Raw genomic sequence first — 14,674 nt, 5'->3', positions numbered from 1 at the left:
TAGCACTACGTGTCATCATGAAATATTTGGAGAGATCTAATACCAGCAACTTAAGTGCATACCTGAAGGCTCTAGAACAAAAAGAAGAAAACACACCACAAAGCAGTAGACACCAGGAAATAATCAAACTAAGGGCTGAAATCAATAGAATAGAAACAAAAGGAACAGTACAAAGAATCAATAAGACATAGAGTTGGTTCTTTAGAAAAAACAACAAAATAGATAAACCCTTATCCAAACTAACTAAAAGACAGAGAGGAAAAAATATCCAAATTAACAAAATAAAAAATGAAAAGGGGGACATAACAACAGGCACTGAGGAAATCCAGAGAATCATTAGGTCATACTTCAAAAACCTATATTCCTCAAAATAGGAAAAAAATCTTAAAATAAATGGCCAAATTTCTTGATAAATACCACTTACCAAAGTGAAATCAAGATCAGATAAACATGCCAGACATTGTGGCCCCAGAGACTGGGCAGCAGCTTCTTCTCCTGTCCCCTCTCCAAGCCAACATCCCCTGTGGCACCAGTGACACTGGAGCAATACACCCACTGTACACCAATTGGGACGAGGTAAGGCCCCCATCTCTGAACTGGTCAGTCCAGTTCTCTAGTCCCTAGGCCCTGAGGCACATTCCATGCCCTTCCTCCAGCCATTGGAGCCATAGAGACTGGGCAGCAGCTTCCTCCCCCACCCTTCTCTCCAAGCCAACCATCACCAATGACCACCTTGCACCAACTGAGAACAATGGCCACTGGAGTGACAAACCCCCTCCTGGAATGATTGGGAAAAAGAGCAACCACAGGAGCCAAAGGCACCACCTACACCAATTGAAAGAAGAGTGACCTGGAGCTTCACCTATTCAGATTAAAGGAAGAAATGGGTAGACAGCAGTGTAAGAACATATGAAACAGCATAAAGAGCAATACAGTACCACCAGAACCTAGTGATCCTACAACAGCAAAACCTGAACATTCCAAAGAAGAATGATTTAGAAGAAAATGGCCTTAAGAATAACTCTATGAAGACAATACAGGCCCTAAAAGAGGAAATAAAAAATTCCCTTAAAGAAATGGAAAAAAAGACAAACAAAAAAAATTGAAGGAAATCAAGAAATCTCTTAAAGAAAGTCAAAAAACCCAAGACAAAACAATCATACAGATGAAGGAAAAAGTTCAAGACTTGAAAACTGAAATAGAGGCACTAAAGAAAATACAAACTGAGGGAAATCAGGAAAATGAAAATCTGAGTAAATGAACAGAAACTACAGAGGCAAACATAACCAACAACATATAAGAAATGGAAGAGAGAATCTCAGGCATTGAGGATATGACAGAGGAAATAGGTTCATCAAAGAAAATGTTAAATGCAGCAAATTTTTAACAGAAATCATCCAGGAAATCTGGGACACCATGAAAATATCAAACCTAAAAATAATAGGAATAGAAGGAGAAGATTTCCAGCTCAAAGGCACAGAATTTGTTATATTCAACAAAAGCATAGAAGAAAACTTTCCCAACATGAAGAAAGACATGCCTATGAAGATACAAAAAGCATGCAGAACATCAAATAGACTGAACCACCAAAAGAAGTCCCCTTGACACATAATAGTCAAAACACTAATCATACAGAATAAAGAAAGTAAGAGCAGCAATGGAAAAAGGTCAAGTAACATAAGAAGGCAGACCTAACAGAATTACACCCGACTTCTCAATGGAAACTCTGAAAGCCAGAAGTTCCAGGACAGACATGCTGTAGATACTGAGAGACCATGGATGCCAGCATAGACTATTATACCCAGCAGAGCTCTCAGTCATCATAGATGGAGAAAACAAGATATTTCATGACAAAACCAGATTTTAAACATAACATTTCGACAAATCCAGCCCTATAGAAAGTACTAGAAGGAAAACTCCAACCCAAGGAAGTTAGCTGCAATCACCCAAACACAGGCAACAGATAACTTCACACCAGCAAATCCCAAAGAAGGGAAACACACATACACACTACCACCAAAAATGGCACAAATTAACAATCACTGGTCATTAATATCCCTTAATATCAATGGACTCAATTAACCTATTAAAAAACACAGACTAACAGAATGGATATGAAAACAGGATCCATCCTTCTATTGCATGCAAGAAACACATCTCAACCTCAAAGACAGACATTATGTCAGAGTAAAGGATTGGGAAAAATTTTCCAAACGAATGGACTTAAGAAGCAAGCCAGTTGCCTGGACCGGTCTACTCTGGTGACCAGCCTAGCAAATAACCTAGCTGTCATCATAGAGCCTTTGTCCAATGACTGAATGAGACAGATGCAGAGATCCATGGCCAGGCACCAGGCTGAGCTCTGGGAATCCAACTGATGAGAGAGAGGAAAGATTCTGCAGGTGAGGGACATCGAGATCATAATGAAAGGACATGCAGAGAAGATGGGCCACACTAGTGGAAGCCCATGAACTGTGGACTGGTGGCTGTAGATCCCCCATGGGACTGGACTAGGCCCTCTGGATACAGAAGACAGTTGTTTGGCTCAAACTGTTTGGGGGGCAACCAGGCAGGGAGATCGGGATCTGTCCCTGGTCTATGAGCAGGCTTCTGGAATCCGATGCCTGTGGTGTGACACCTTGCACAGCCTTGGTGCAGTGGGAAGGGGCTTGGACCTGCCTAGGCTCAGTGTACTGGGCTCTGCTGACTCCCCACGGAAGACTTCGATTTGGGTGATGTGGGGATGCAGGGTGGCTTGGGAAAGAGCGCCATGGGGTGGGAGGAGGGAGAAGGGGGAATCTGTGGATAGTATGTGGAGTGAGTAGAAAATTTCTTAATAAAGAAAAATGAAAAAAAAAAAGAAGCAAGCCAGTGTAGCTATCCTTATATCTAACAAAATAGACTTCAAACTAAAATCAATTAAAAGAGATGAAGAAGGACATTTCATAATCATCACAGGAAAAATCCATCAAGATGAAATCTCAATTCTGAACATCTATGCCTCAAATACAAGGACACCTACATTTGTAAAAGAAACATTACTAAAGCTCAAATCACACATCAAACCCCACACACTAATAATGGGAGACTTCAGCGCACCACTCTCAGCAATGGACAGGTCTGCCAGACAGAAACTTAACAGATTAATAAGGGAACTAACAGATGTTATGACTCAAAAGGACCTAACAGGCATCTATAGAACATTTCACCCAAACACAAAAGAATATACATTCTTGGCAGGCCCAGTTGCAAACCAACAGGCAGGACTCCTACAGGCTGGCCTGACTACCACTCCACCTCACCGAACCCTGTAGCCTACAAGCCATCCCCCATCCCCCAAACCCTCCCATCCTCTGAGACCACAGCTATTCCTTGAGACACATACCCTGCCAGCTCCAAATGGATCAAGAGGTAAGTCTTTGTTTTTATAGCTGATCAACCCAGCCCCTAGGCTTTAGGCCCAGGGGCACAACCTGTACCCCAATACCTCCACACATTGCAGCCCCAGTTGCAGGACAGCAGGCAGGACTTATGCAGGCAGACCTCACTACCACCATCCCCTACTGGACCCTGTAAGCACTCCCCCTCCCAAACCTACCCATCCTCCAAGAGTGTACCTGCTCCCTGAGACACAGACTGCACCAGCTTTGATTATACCAAGAGCTCCAACTGGACCAAGAATACTGATTGGACCAAAAGACACTATCTCAGACATAGACGTTGTCTGTACCAATTAGAGGAAGAGATGGGTAGATGTCAGTGCAAAAATACATTCAACAACATAAAGACCAATATGGCTCCACCAGAATCCAGTGGTTCCACATCAGCAAGACTTGAACATCCCAATGCAGAAGAAGCAGAAGGAATCAACCTTAAAAAATGACTTTAAGAAGATGATAGAGGCCTTTAAAGAGGAAATTTAAAAAATCCCTTAAAGAAATGGAGAAAAAGATAAACAAAACTTGGAAGAAATCAATAAAAAAAACCTTAAAGAAAGTCAAGAAAGCCAGGAAAAAGCAATCAAACAGGTAAAGGAAAAAGTTCAAGACTTCAAAACTGAAATAGAGGCAATAAAGAGAATACAAAAAGAGGGAATGCTGGAAATGGAAAATCTGTGAAAATGAACAAGAACTGCATATGTAAGCATAACCAACAGAATACAAGAGATGGAAGAAAGAATCTCAGGCATTGAAGATACAACAGAGGAAGTAGATTCATCAATCAAAGAAAATGTTAAATCCAGCAAAGTCATAACACAAAATGTCCAGGAAATCTGGGACACCATGAAAAGACCAAACCTAAGAGTAATAGGATTGGAAGAATGAGAAGAATTCCAGCTCAGAGGCACAGAAAACATATTCAACAAAATCATAGAAGAAAACTTTCCCAATCTAAAGAAGGAAATGCCTATGAAGATACAAGAAGCTTACAGAACACCAAATAGACTGGACCCCCCAAAAGAGTCCCCTCACCACATAATAAACCACTAAACATACAGAATAAAGAAAAAATATTGAGAGTTGCAAAGAAAAAGGCCAAGTAACATATAAAGTCAGACCTATCAGAATAACACCTGACTTCTCAATGGAGACTCTGAAAGCTAGAAAGTCCTGGACAGATGTTATGCAGACTATAAGATACCATGAATGCCAGCCAAGACTAATACACCCAGCAAAACTCTCAATCACCGTAGAGGAAGTAAGCAAAATATTCCATGACAAAACCAGATTTAAACAATACCTATTTACAAATCCAGCCCTACAGAAAGCACTAGAAGAAAAAAATTCAACCTAAATTAGTTAGCTATAGCCACGAAAACACAGATAATAGATAATGCCACACAAAAAATACCAAAGAAGGGAAACACACAACACTATCACCAAAAATAACAGGAATTAACAATCACAGGTCATTAATATCCTTTAATATCAGTGGATTCAATTCCCCTATAAAAGAAAGAGACTAACAGAATGGATATGAAACCAGGATCCATCCTTCTGCTGCATATAAGAAACAAACCTCAACTTCAAAGACAGACACTACCTAAGATTAAAAGGCTGGAAAAAGACTTTCCAATCAAATGGATTCAAGAAGCAAGCTGGTATAGCTATCATAATATCTAACAAAATACACTTCAAACTAAAATCAATCAAAAAAGATTGGAAAGAACATTACATATGTATCACAGGAAAAATCCACCAAGATTAAGTCTCAATTCTGAACATTTATACACCCAAAACAACGGCACCCACATTTGGAAAAGACACATTACTAAAGCTCAAATCGTACATCAAACTCACACACTACTAGTGGGAGATTTCAACACCCCACTCTCAACAATAGACAGGTTTGCCAGACAGAAAATTAACAGAGAAATAAGAGAATGAACTGATATTATAATTATAACTCAAATGGACTTAATAGATATCTACAGAACATTCTACCCTAACACAAAGGACTATACCTTCTTCTTAGCACACCATGGAATTTTCTCTAAAATGGACCACATACTCAGTTACAAAGAAAATCTTAACAGATACAAAAAAAAGGAATAACCTCCTTTATTTTATCAGACCACCATGGCTTAAAGTTAGATTTCAACAACAAGAAAAGTTACAGAAAGCCTACAATCTCTTGGAAACTGAACAATGCTCAACTGAATCACCAATGAGTCAAGAAAGAAATTAAAAATTTCCTAGAATTGAATGAAAATGAAAGTATAATATACCAAACTTATGGAACACTATGAAAGCAGTGTTAAGAGGAAAATCCATAGCACTAAATGCCCACATTAAGAAGTTGGAGAAATCTCACACTAGAAACTTAACAGCATACCTAAAAGCTCTAGAACAAAAAGAAGCAAACTCACTCAGGAGAAATGGATGCCAAGAAGTAATCAAATGGAGAGCTGTTATCAATAAAATAGAAACAAAGACAACAATACAAAGAATCAATGAACAAAGAGTTGGTTCTTTGACAAAATCAGCAAGATAGACAAGCCTTTATTCAAACTAACCAAAAGGCAGAATAGCCAGAACCAGGAAACAACCTAGATGCCCATCAACTGAAGAATGGATTAAGAAAATGTGGTACGAGAGACCGGCCCCCAGCTCCCATCCTGCCCCCAACTCCCCTTCTGGACCAGAGGTCAGTATCCAGGCCCAGCCTGGACCCCATTCCTGGGCACCAGCCACTCCGGGGAAGACCTGCCCAACTTGGCCCCAGGTTCGGGCCACTGGGCAGGTCCCCTTCTAGCCCCACTAGGAAGGATCCCCTTCTCCAAGCCCCCCAGCAACTCCTGCAATCTCTACACCCTGCCCCCACACCCATCTGCCTGAGACCCTAGCCACTTCTTGAGACTTAGAGACCAGCCCCCAGCTCCCATCCTGCCCCCGACGTCCCTTCTGGACCAGAGATCAGTATCCGGGCCCAGCCCGGACCCCATCCCTGGGCACCAGCCACTCCAGGGAAGACCTGCCCAACTTGGCCCCAGATTCTGGCCACTGGGCAGGGCCCCTTCTAGCCCCACCGGGAAGGATCCCCTTCTCCAAGTCCCCTGGAAGTTCCTGCAATCTCCACTCTTGGCCATATACCCAAGAAATGCTCAATCATACCACAAGAGCACTTGCTCAGCTATGTTCATACCAGCATTGTTTGTAATAGCCAAAACCTGGAAACAACCTGGATACCCTTCAACTGAAGAATGGATAAATAAATTGTGACACATATACACAATGGAATACTACTCAGCAGAGAAAAATAATGACATCATGAGGTTTGCAGGCAAATGGATGGATCTAGAAAAAATCATCCTGAGTAAGGTAACCCAGACTCAGAAAAACAAATATGGTATGTACTCACTCATAGGAGGATACTAGATGTGGAACAAGGATGACTAGACTACTATTCACATCACCAGGGAGGCTGTCTGGAAAACAGGACCCCAAGAAAGACACGAGGATCGCGCAATGATGGAGAAATGGCTGAGATCTACATGAACAACCTGGACATGAGTGGGAGCAATGAAGGGCGAGGGTCAAGGGAAAGAGAGCAGGAGATCCCAGCTGGATCAAGAAAAGAGAGGGAGAACAAGGAATAGGAGACCATGGTAAATAAAGACCACATGAGAAAAGGAAGAAACAAAGTGCTAAAGAGGCCCACAGAAATCCACAAAGATACCCCCACAAAAGACTGCTGGCAATGGTCGAGAGACAGCCAGGACTGACCTACTCTGGTGAAGAGATGGCCAAACACCCTAATAGTTATGCCAGAAACCCCATCCAAGGACTGAGGAATCTGGATGCAGACATCCACGGCTAGGCCCCTGGTGGAGCGCTGGGAGTCTAATTAGCAAGAAAGAGGAGGGTTTATATGAGCGAGAATTGTTGAAACCAAGGTTGGATAAAGCACAGGGACAAATAGCCAAACAAATGGAAACACATGAACTATGAACCAAAGGCTGAGGGGCCCCCAACTGGATCGGGCCCTCTAAATAGGTGAGACAGTTGAGTGGCTTGATCTGTTTGGGAGGCAACTAGGCAGTGGTACCAGGTCCTGGGCTCATTGCATGAGTTGGTTGTTTGAAACCTGGGACTTATACAGGGATGCTTGGCTCAATCTGGGAGAAGGGTACTGGATCTGCCTGGACTGAGTCTATCAGGTCAATCTCAGTCCTCGGAGGAGGCTTTGCCCTGGAGGAGGTGGGAATGGGGGATGGGCTGGAGGGAAGGGGACGGGCGTAGGAAGGGGGAGAAAAAGGGAATCTGTGGCTGTTATGTAGAACTGAATGGTATTGTAAAATAAAATAAAATTAAAAAAAAGAAAATGTGGTACATATACACAATGGAGTACTACTCAGCAGAGAAAGAGCAATGACAGCATGAAATTTGCAGGCAAATGGATGGAACTAGAAAATATCATCCTGAGCGAGGTAACCCAAACCCAGAAGGACAAACATGGTATGTACTCACTCATAAATGGACATAAAGCAAAGGACAATCAGACTGCAATCCACAGAACCAGGGAGGCTATATGGCAGGGGGGACCCTAGGATGACTGTGGCTTATAATAAGTTTTGGTTTTACTCAATTACTGGGCAAGCCTCAATGAAACATTTCAATATTGGGATAAGAATTTATACTGTATCAAGCTGATATTAGATAAATAAATAAATAAATAAATAAATAAATAAATAAATAAATAAATAAATAAGAAAAAAAGGCAGAGAAAGAACATCCAAATTAACAAAACAGAAATTAAAAGTAAGACATATCAACAGACAACGAGGAAATTCAAAGAATCATCAGGTCATACTACAAAAACCTGTACTCCACAAAATTGGAAAATGTAAAAAAATGGACAATTTTCTGGATAGGTACCACACACCAAATTAAATCAAGACCAGATAAACAATTTAAATAGACCTATAACCCCTAAGGAAATAGAAACAGACATTAATAGTCTTCCAACCAACTGGGCGGTGGTGGTGCATGCCTTTAATCCCAGCACTCAGGAGGCAGAGCCAGGTGGATCTCTGTGAGTTTGAGGCCAGCATGAGCTACCAAGTGAGTTCCAGGCAAAGGCACAAAAACCCTGTCTCAAAAAACAAAAACAACAACAACAAAAAAGTCTTCCAACCAAAAAATCCCAGGTCCAGATGGTTTCAGCCCAGAATTCTACCAGAAAATCAAAGAAGAGCTAATACCAATACTCTTCAAATTTTTCCACACAACACAAACAGAAGGAATATTACTAAACTCTTTTCTGAGGCTACAGTTACCCTGATACCCAAACCATACAAACATGCAACAAAGAAAGAGAATTACAGACCAATATCCCTCATGAACATTGACATAAAAATTCTCAATGAAATACTAGCAAACCAAATCCTAGAACACATAAAAAAATTATCCACCATGACCAACTAGACTTCATCCAAGAGATGCAAGGATGGATCAACATATGATAGGAAACCTGTCAATGTAGTATACCCTATAAACAATCTGAAAGTTTAAAAAAACACATAATTATCTCATTATATGCTGAAAGAGTCTTTGACAAAATCCAACACCCCTTCATGACAAAGGTCTTGGAGGGATAAAAAATACAATGAACATACCTAAACATAATAAAAGCAATTTATAGCAAGCCTACAGCCAACACCATTTAAATGGAGAGACACTCAAATCAATTCTACTAAAATCAGGAACAAGACAAGTCTGTCCACTCTTCCCATATTTATTCAATATAGTATTTGAAGTTCTAGTGAGAACAATAAGACAGCAGAGGGAGGTCAAGGGGATACAAATTGGAAAGCAAGAAGTCAAACTTTTACTATTTGTAGATGATATAATAGTATACATAAGTCTCCCCAAAAATTCTACCAGGAAAACCATACAGCTGATAAACACATTCGGTAATGTGGCAGGATACATGATCAACTTAAAAAAAATCAGTAGCCCTCCTATATACAAATGATAAATGGGCTGAGAAAGAAATAGGAGAAACATTACCCTTTACACTAGCCACAAATAATATGAAATATATGAGGTAACTCTAACTAAGCAAATGAAAGACCCATATGACAAGAACTTTCTTTAAGAAGAAAGAAATGAAGAAGATATCAGAAAATGGAAGTGTAGACGAAATTCTAAACAGTCTTAGTAAATAAAAAACACAGAGCAAAATATAGAGGAAATAGCCAAATAAATCAGAGCAATAGCCATGACTAGCTTTAGCTTACCACCAGCAGTAGCTTTCCCAGAGAGAGATTTTTCTTGCCTGACTTGTGTTTTTATTGCCTTTCTGTTCTACCTTCTCATTGGTTCTAATGCCAGCCACATGACTTCCTTATCACTGCCTGTCTAAAAAGACCTCCAGGTCTCTATGATTGGTACTGGGACTAAAGGCTCATGTTACCACCCTTGGCTGTGTCTTTGACCACACAGTGACTCTGCCTGCCATGTGATTGGATTAAGGGCATGTGCTACTACTGCTGGACTTTTGCTTAATGGCTATTTGACCTCTGATCTCCAGGCAACTTTATTTATTAACATAAAAATAAAATATCACATTTCATCACAAATGAAATATCACCACATGGAAGGATCTCCTATGTTCATGAATAGGTAGGATTAATATATCTTTGGTAAGATGACAATCTTACCAAAAGCAACCTACATATATAATGCAATCCCTATCAAAATCCCAACATAATTCTTCACTAACCTGGAAAAAACAATACTCAACTTCATATGGAAAAACAAAAAACACAGGATAGCTAAAACATCCCTGTACAATAAAGACACCTCTAGAGGCATCACCATCCCCAACTTCAAGCTCTACTATAGAGCTATAGTAATAAAAACAGCTTGGTAGTGGCATGAAAATTGACATGTGGACTAATAGAATTGAATTGAAGACCCTGACATTAATCCACACACTTATGAACAACTGAATTTTGACAAAAAAGCCAAAACTGTACAATAAAAAAAGAAAGCTTCTTCAACAATTAATGCTGGCATAACTGGATGTCAACATGTAGAAGAGTGCAAATAGATCCATATCTATCTCCATGAACAAAACTCAAGTTCAAGTGGATCAAAGATCTCAGCATAAATCCAGTTACACTGAGCTTGATAGAAAAGAAAGTAGAAAGTAGTCTTGAATGCACTGGCACAGGAAACCACTTCCTAAATACAACACCAGTAGCACAGACACTGAGAGCAACAATTAATAAATGGGACCTCCTGAAACTGAGAAGCTTCTTTAAGGCAAAGGACATAGTCTATGGGACAAAAAGGCCGCCTACAAAATGGGAAAAAAACCTTCACCAACCCCATATCTGATAGAGGGCTGATATCCAAAATATATAAAAACTCAAGAAACTGGAAAGCAAAACATCAAATATTCCAATCAAAAAATGTGCTACAGAGGTAAACAGAGAAGTCTCAACAGAAGAATCTCAAATGGTCAAAAGACATTTAAGGGAATATTCAACATCCTTAGCCATTAGGAAAATGCAAATCAAAACAACTCTGAGATAACATCTTATGCCTGCTAGATTGGTTAAGATCAAAAACACAGATGACAGCTTATGTTGGAGAGGATGTGGAGAAAGGGGAACACTCCTCCACTGCTGGCAGGAATGCAATCTTTTACAGCTACTCTGGAAATCAATATGGTAGTTTCTCAGAAAATTGGAACTCAATCTACCTCAAGACCCAGCAATACCATTCCTGGGCATATACCCAAAAGATTCTCGACCCCACTACAAGGACATTTGCTCAGCTATGTTCATAACAGTGTTATTTGTTATAGCCAGAACTTGGAAACAACCTAGATACCCTTCAACAGAAAAATAGATACAGAAAATGTGGTATATTTATACAATGGAGTTTTACGCAGTGATAAAGAGTATTGTCATCATGAAATTTGTAGGCAAATAGATGGAACTAGAAAAAAAAATCATCCTGAGTGAGGTAACCCAGACCCAGAAAGACAAACACAGTATGTTCTCACTCATAAGTGAATATTAGACACAAAGCAAAGGCTAACCAGGCTACAATCCACAACCTCAGAGAAGCTATGTAAAGAGAAGGGCACTAACAGGAACACACGTGGATCACCCCAGGAAAAGGAAAGGGTTAAGATCTCCTGGGTAAACTGGGAGGGGGTCTAAAAGAGAGGGTGTGAGAAGTGGTAATTAAAGGGCTTGAGATGGTCAAGTTGGGGGAAAGACAGGGAGGGAGAGCAATGACAGAGATACCTTGACAGAGTGTACCATTAAGGGGATGGGGAGAAATCTGCAGCTAGGGAAAACCCCAGGAACTCACAAGATTGTCCCCAGCTAAGACTCATAGCAATCGTGGAGAGGGTGCTTGAACTAGCCTTCCCGATTGGTGTCTACCCTAACTGTCATCATAGAACGTACATCCAATAATTAATGGAAGCAGATGCAGAGACCCACAGCCAAGCACTTAGCGATGATCCTGGAGTTCAGTTGAAGAGAGGGAAGAAGTAATATAAGAGCAAGGGGGGTCAGAACCATGATGGGAAAAAACACAGCAGTAGCTGACCCAAGTTAGTAGGAGCGCATGGACTCTGGACTGATAGCTGGTGAGCTTGAATGGGACTGAACTCGGCCCTCTTAATGTGGGTAAAAATTGTGTGGCTTGATGTTTTTGTGGGGCCCCTGGCAATAGGACCAGGTCTTATCCAGGGTACACGGGCTGACTTTTTAGAGCCCAGTTCTCTATGGTTGCAATGCCTTACCTAGCCTTGATGCAGGGGGAGGGGCTAGATCAGGCCCCAACTTGGTATCCTAGCCTGTGTTAACTACCCAAGGGAGTCCTTACTCTCCCTGAGAAGGGGATGGGGGGTGAGATGGGGGTAGGTGGGAGGAGCAAGCAGAAGAAGAGGAGAGAGGGGGAACACGGGTTGATATGTAAGAGGAAAGAATTTTTTAATTATAAAAAAATATCAAACAATTTAAATAGACTGCTAACACCCTAGGAAATAGAAGCAGTCATTAAAAGTCTCCCAACCAAAAAGAGCACAGGGTCAGGCAGTTTTAGTGCAGAATTCTACCAGAGTTTCAAAGATGAGCTAATACCAGTATGCTTCAAATTGTTCCATGAAATAGAAACAGAAGGAACATTGCTAAATTCTTTCTATGAGGCCATAGTCACCCTGATATGCAAACCACACAAAGACCCAACAAAAGAATAGAATTACACACCATTCTCCCCCATGAACATTGATGTAAAAATTCTAAATAGAATACTGTGAAACCAAATCCAAGAACACATCAAAAGATCATCCACCATGATTACGTAGCCTTCATCCTAGAGATGCAGGGATGGTTCAACCTACAGAAATCACTCAGTGTAATCCATCATATAAAAAACCTGAAAGAAAAAAAAAAAACATGATCATCTTGTTAGATGCTGAAAAGGCCTTTGAAAAACTCCAACACCCCTTTATGATAAAAGTCATAGAGAGCTAAGGCATACAAGGTACATACATAAACATAATAAAAGCAATACACAGCAAGCCAAGAGCCAACATCAAATTAAATGCAGAGAAATTAAAAACAAATTCCACTAAAATTAGGAACAAGACAAGACTGTCCACTTTCTCCATATCTATTCAATTTAATACTTGAAATTCTAGCTAGAGTAATAAAACAACAAAAGGAGCCAAAGGGATACAAATTTAAAAGCAAGAAGTCAAAGTATCATTATTCACAGATAATATGATACTATACATAAGTGACCCCAAAACCTCTACCAGGGCACTCCTACAACTGATAAACATCTTTAGTTAAGTGGCTAGATACAATATTAACTCAAAAAAAAAGTAGCCCTCTATATACAAATGATAAATGAGCCAAGAAAGAAATCTGAGAATAAATACCCTTTACAATAGCCTCAAATAATATAAAATATCTTGGTGTAACTCTAACCAAGCAAGTGAAAGACTCATATGACAAGAACTTCAAATCTTTTAAGAAAGAAATTAAAGAAGACATCAGAAGATGGAAAAATCTCCCATGCCTGAGGACAGGTAAGATGAATAAAGTAAAAATGGCCATCTTAACCAAAGCAATCTACAGATTCTGTAGCTGGAGAATTCTCTCCGGGTCCTGCCAATCCCCGGAAGTCCCTTAGCCCACTTATAAAATAAACATACAGATGCTTATATTATTTAAACTGCTTGGCCATTAGCTCAGGCCTATCATTATCTAGCTCTTACTCTTATATTTAGCCCATTTTTATTAATCTATGCTTTGCCACGTGGCTCGTGGCTTACTGGTACCTTACATCTTCCTTGTCCTGGCAGAGGCTCCAGCAGTCTCCCCCTCTGCCTTCCTGTTCCCTCAATTCTCCTCTCTGTTAGTTCCGCCTATACTTCCTGTCTGGCTATTGGCCAATTAGTGTTTTGTTTATATAGAGTGCTATCCACAGCAAGATTCAATGCAATCCCAATAAAATCTTAACACAATTCTTTACAAACCTCAAAGAACAATACTCAACTTAAAATGGAAAAACAAAACAAAAAAATCCAGGTTGACTAAACAATCCTGTACAATAAAACAACTTCAGGAGGTATCACAATCCCTAGTTTTAAGCCCTCCTACAGAGCTCTAACAATAAAATCCACATGGTATTGGAGTAAAAATAGACACATGGATCAATGGAATTGAATTGAAGACCCAGATGTAAACCCACACACCTATGAACACCTGATATTCAACAAAGAAGCCAAAATTATACAATGGAAAAAAGAAAGCATCTTCAACAAATGGTGCTGGTATAACTGGATGTCAGCATGTAGAAGAATGCTAATTGATCCACATTTTTCACCCTGCACAAAACTCAAATCCAAATGGATCAAAGACCTCAACATAAATCCAGATACACTGAACCTCTTAGAAGAGAAAGTGGAAAATACCTCAAACACATTGGCTCAGGAGACAACTTCCTGAACTGATCACCAATAGCACAGGTGCTAAGATCAACAATTAATAAATGGAAATTGATGAAATTGAAAAGTTTCAATAAGGCAAAGGACATGATCAATAGGACAAAACATCAGCCTACATAATGGGAAAAGATCTTCACCAACCTGACATCTGACAGAGGGTTGAGTTCCAAGATAAAAAGAACTCAAG

Source organism: Peromyscus maniculatus, chromosome 14, assembly GCF_049852395.1.
Source record: "Peromyscus maniculatus bairdii isolate BWxNUB_F1_BW_parent chromosome 14, HU_Pman_BW_mat_3.1, whole genome shotgun sequence".
NCBI classification, from domain to species: domain Eukaryota; kingdom Metazoa; phylum Chordata; class Mammalia; order Rodentia; family Cricetidae; genus Peromyscus; species Peromyscus maniculatus.
This window is presented reverse-complemented; position numbering follows the sequence as displayed.